Source organism: Pleurodeles waltl, chromosome 4_1 (genome assembly GCF_031143425.1).
Source record: "Pleurodeles waltl isolate 20211129_DDA chromosome 4_1, aPleWal1.hap1.20221129, whole genome shotgun sequence".
NCBI classification, from domain to species: domain Eukaryota; kingdom Metazoa; phylum Chordata; class Amphibia; order Caudata; family Salamandridae; genus Pleurodeles; species Pleurodeles waltl.
Window position 1 is genome coordinate 644,845,750 of NC_090442.1, and position 6,000 is coordinate 644,851,749.

A 6,000-nucleotide genomic window follows, 5' to 3' on the forward strand; every position below is an offset into this window, starting at 1 on the left:
TGCAGGGGGAAGATTCCGTCGACCCATGGGAGATTTCTTTGGAGCTTCTAGTGCAGAGAGGAGGCAGACTGCCCCCACAGCATGCACCACCAGGAAAACAGTCGAGAAGGCGGCCGGATCAGCGATACAAGGTTGCAGTAGTCGTCTTTGCTACTTTGTTGCAGTTTTGCAGGCGTCCAGAGCAGTCAGCGGTCGATTCCTTGGCAGAAGGTGAAGAGAGAGATGCAGAGGAACTCTGATGAGCTCTTGCATTCGTTATCTAAAGAATTCCCCAAAGCAGAGACCCTAAATAGCCAGAAAAGGAGGTTTGGCTACTTAGGAACGAGGATAGGCTAGCAACACAGGTAAGAGCCTATCAGAAGGAGTCTCTGACATCACCTGCTGGCACTGGCCACTCAGAGCAGTCCAGTGTGCCAGCAGCACCTCTGTTTCCAAGATGGCAGAGGTCTGGAGCACACTGGAGGAGCTCAGGGGCACCTCCCAGGGGAGGTGCAGGTCAGGGGAGTGGTCACTCCCCTTTCCTTTGTCCAGTTTCGCGCCAGAGCAGGGCTGGGGGATCCCTGAACCGGTGCAGACTGGCTTATGCAGAGATGGGCACCATCTGTGCCCATCAAAGCATTTCCAGAGGCTGGGGGAGGCTACTCCTCCCCAGCCCTGACACCTTTTTCCAAAGGGAGAGGGTGTAACACCCTCTCTCTGAGGAAGTCCTTTGTTCTGCCTTCCTGGGCCAAGCCTGGCTGGACCCCAGGAGGGCAGAAACCTGTCTGAGGGGTTGGCAGCAGCTGCAGTGAAACCCCGGGAAAGGTAGTTTGGCAGTACCCGGGTCTGTGCTAGAGACTCGGGGGATCGTGGAATTGTCTCCCCAATGCCAGAATGGCATTGGGGTGACAATTCCATGAGCTTAGACATGTTACATGGCCATGTTCGGAGTTACCATTGTGACGCTATACATATGTAGTGACATATGTATAGTGCACGCGTGTAATGGTGTCCCCGCACTCACAAAGTCCGGGGAATTTGCCCTGAACAATGTGGGGGCACCTTGGCTAGTGCCAGGGTGCCCACACACTAAGTAACTTAGCACCCAACCTTTACCAGGTAAAGGTTAGACATATAGGTGACTTATAAGTTACTTAAATGCAGTGGTAAATGGCTGTGAAATAACGTGGACGTTATTTCACTCAGGCTGCAGTGGCAGGCCTGTGTAAGAATTGTCATAGCTCCCTATGGGTGGCAAAAGAAATGCTGCAGCCCATGGGGATCTCCTTGAACCCCAAATACCCTGGGTACCTCAGTACCATATACTAGGGAATTATAAGGGTGTTCCAGTATGCCAATGTAAATTGGTGAAATTGGTCACTAGCCTGTTAGTGACAATTTGGAAAGAAATGAGAGAGCATAACCACTGAGGTTCTGGTTAGCAGAGCCTCAGTGAGACAGTTAGTCATCACACAGGTAACACATACAGGGCACACTTATGAGCACTGGGGCCCTGGCTGGCAGAGTCCCAGTGACACATACAACTAAAACAACATATATACAGTGAAATATGGGGGTAACATGCCAGGAAAGATGGTACTTTACTACAAGGGATAGCACTAAAAGGGGCCATCTGAACAGACTGAAATCTTTTATTCAAGAAAGATCCAAACCACTGTGGAGCTTTTGAATGCACGCCAATCTCATGTAGTCTCTTAATTTACAGGGGAGACTGTGTCGAAATTTACAGACAGGTCTAACAGGATCAAAATTGCAGCCTTCCCCATATCCACTTCTGATCTAATGCTGTCCAGCACAGCCTTACCAAAGTGTTATTTCTGGCTCTAAAGCCTGTTTGAGTGGAATCAGATAAGTTATCCGTTTTAAAAAAAAAGTGTCGGCTGGGCATTAACCAGCCTTTCAAATACCTTTGACATATAAGGTAGTAGCGAGATTGGCAATAGTTAGACAGGATGGAAACATCCATCCCTGCTTTCTTCACCAGAGGAAGAATCAGGGCCTGCTTCCAAAAAGCAGGCTATTCAGCAATGTTTAGAGACAAATTTAAGGTCTGGGTCAGGAAAGGACTTAATATAGAGGCCAAATGAGAAAAGATGAAATCTCATCTAAAGGAGGTTGGGCCCTACAGGTGGAGTAGAAGTTTTCAATTTTATCATTTAAAAAATGAAGACATCACTTCATATCGCTCGGCCAAAGAGTTAATTGTCAGATTTAGACTTACGGGAGGGTGCTAATTCTTTACAATTTTAAATAGGTCTTTCAAAGAGCCACTGTTTTCCTCTAATCTCCTTACAAAGTATTTTGTTTTGCTTTCCTAAGCAATTAATGATAAGCCTTCAGCTCAGATCATTAGAATACCAATTTTCCGATTAGAAAGATCTGTATAAGTAATGACTTAACAGGGACTCATGAGTAACTTTCCTATAGGAACTCTTTGGGAATGGAGAAGAGCAGGGTAGTTTGCCTTCCCTCTGGCAGCATAAACGAAAATTAATTAGGAAGTGATGCAACCAGTGTATTGGGTCAATGCTGTGAATCCTAATTGTATCACTATCAGAGAATAACAGATTTATGGTATGCCCTGCCCTGTGAGTTGAGCCCTTTATTCATTGCTTTAATTTGAGAATCTGCATCTCGGTCTCCAACATTCTGCATAAATAATCCTTTGTACTTCCAAAGAGAAGGTTAAAATCACAATCACTAAAAGAAAATCATATTTTAAAACTAAAGGGACAGCCAAACAAATAACTTCTCCAGATGGGAATTGTAGTTAGGCAGCCTATAAGGAATGGCTCCGTCTACAAACACTGAGGTGTTTCATGAAAGCTGGAATGCTAGGATCTTGCAGTACCCCATTGGGGCACTGCACTCTCCCATACAGAGGTAAGAGTCCTTAAACATATTTGCAATGCCCCCCTGTGTCTGCCTTCGCGATCACATTTTAAAATCCTATATCCACTGGCACTGCTGATGATTCCTCAGGTAGCACACAGCTGTTAAACCAAGTTTCAGTGATGAAGAATTTAGGCCTGATTTAGATTTCAGCTGACAGGTTACTCCGTCACAACAGTGATGGATATTCTATCCTCCAAAATATAAATCCCATAGGAAATAGTGGTATTTTTATTTTGGCGAATGGGATATCCATCACTGTTGTGACGGAGTAACCCATCTGCCGAAATCTAAATCAGGCCTCAGTCTGGTTTGGCATTACTGATTGTGTCCTGTATTTCTATGCAGTGCCTGGGGAGGGATCTTGCATTGAAATATAAACACTTAAAATTCGAAACTTCAGGGATAGTGTTAACGTCCAGCCCTAATATTTCCATTGTGAAAATTCTCATGGTGGGAGCACATGTTTGCTTTTCCCTTGTTAAGTCTCCCTGTATGTTTGGGGCCATCAATAGTTTATAAAGGTCTTCAGGCGGCCAACCTACTCGTTTACAGTTCGCACAAGAGAATGGTCCCACTGTGTTCCCTGGAACCTCCAGAACACCTTTGTCATGACTCAATTTGCTATGGGCTAGTGCTAGTAACGTCTTCCATGAATACGTGAGCCTGGGCTGCTCACCTGCATTAAAATGGGCAGAGGTCCTGGTGATGGTGGAGCGTGAATGGGCGCAGACAGGCTTGCCTTTGGTGCCCCTATAGTGCACCCGGCGCACACATCTACTCCGCAGCCATGCTGCACTCATGTTTAAATTCATAAGTCTAGTGGCTCGACTACTGACATCTCTCCCTTTCCCACCACCAAGATGACGGGCGTCCACACTTCATGCATGAACAGAAAAAAAGATCAATGTGGTTTGATAGACCACTGGTCAGCCTGCCTAGACCACTGCCAAATAGTTAAGATTGCCCCAGCCATAAAAATGTAATACAACCATATATGTATTAAAATTGTCCCCATGATATATTTTATATTTGTTATAAAAAGTGCCCCCAAAGCAGCCACAAAGAAATTAGAGGAGGATAAAGTGCAAAATGCAGTAAGATTGTGCAAAATAGCAAGGTAGAAAGTGATCTCAAAAAGAGGCTTGACTTAAATACATAAACTGTGTTTCTATGATTCCCACAGTGTGCCACCCGACTGATATTTTGGTTTCCATGAGCTATCTATTGCATTGAGATATATACCTCAACTGACATTCACCTAAACCCAGTCAGGAGTATTGGATTTTTCAGTGGTTGGTAGCTTTTTAAGATAAATGGGTAACAACCAAGATTCTGTTGTAAATAATATTGAAAATGTTCCAATTCTGAAATTGTGAGATTGTTAATTAAACATTACTGAGGCCTTTGAAAAGGATAGTGGTCTTCAGAATGTCTCAATAACTCCTGTTATGTTTACTGTATGTCCAGGCCCCTTCATCCCTGTCAGGGACTGCAATGTAGGAACAATTTCAGAATCCTGACAACTAGTTTCCACTGTCTATTACATACACACAGGACAGCCTTGCAGAATTTCCTTAAAAATATCTGGTCTGGTTAGCAGAGGTTGGACAAGCAAGACACGGTGTTGTTAAACTCATACATGACAACAGTTTGAAAACTGAAACAGGGAAGATTTGAAAAACAAATCTGAGGGCTTAATTTTCCCCTTTGACGTACATTGAAGCAAAGGTAATTTCAGGTAGGAGACAGTTAAAATCAAGCCATTTTTGGCTTAAAAATAATCAGGAGTTTCCAGCCTGGATCCGCCTGTGGGCATTTATGCATACTCTACACATGCTGTGTCCATGCAATTTTAGTACCAAATTAATCATCAGAATCAAGGTATGCACAAACTGATATTGGATGCATCAGCATAGGCAATCCTAAGTAATCCAAAGATGCCCTTGTACAACCTTTTTATTAGGTTGAGCATTAGTGTTTGACCTGGTGTATACTGAAGTATACTTATATTGTGGGTTAAAGCAATTTCATTTGTCGGTTGCCATGTCCATTAAAAATTCTTGCTTGCTAGTGGTCAGTTCTGCCTTTGCATCGCATCGCAGAGTCTCTCCCTCTCTCTCCAGGGCCCCTCCCTGCCAGCACTCCTGACATAGCACGCAGGGCTATCTCCTTTCTGGGGCCATAAATCTTCTTAGTCTGCTCTGCTAACTTGATTAGAGCTTTGTTGAAATGTGTGGCAAAAATGCTTGTTATTTTTGGCAACCAATGGTACAACTAAACTAGAAAGCAGAACAGATTGTTTTTACTGATTGATTTGACAAATCTTTCTAACGTGGTCCTAAAAACCATAACACATAAAGGAATAAATAGCAAGAACAATATCTTCAAATGGTAATACAATGATGTATCAAAACCTTTGATGTTGACTCCAGTCCTCGAAGTCCTCTGACACAAGGGATTAAAAAATGCACTCAACAGATTGAGCATCAGCATGTGAAACAAAAAGCGAGTTTAAGGTCGGCTCTTCGATCGAGAGTTCTTAAAGGGTTTTACAAACAGCCGCTGAAGTCGATGTGGCAGCATGAAGCACCATCGAAAAATGGTTGGAAAAGGGAAATTCCAATGGGATTATTTTACTCAAGCAAGATTTTAATTTCAGTATTTTAAAACTAATTGTTTTCTAGCCTAAATGCAATTTGCTATATATCAATGCACAGATTATAAAGCAATCCTACACAAGTAGAAACTCCAGAGCAAACTTGGCGGTGCTGAATTTGATCATGACGATACAAACATACAATTTTACTTATATGTTGTACCAATAAACTGACTTTTACATTGAATTATCCTTTTTTTTAAACTACTAATGATAAGTTCAATACATTTACTTTTTAACAGCGATACTCCCGGGTGTCACTGAGTATTAGAACACACTTGCTGGTGTAGTGTTTTGATCTTGGTGTTGTTGCACTTGTACCATGGAAGCAGAACTTTTGTTGTGGTAGGACAGTTGGTGTGCCAGTCTCTTTGTAGTCCTTTAAAGCTATATACATAGTTGCACAGGTGTAGAGTTGTGCCAGCATAAGATGCAGTTTTACAGGAGCA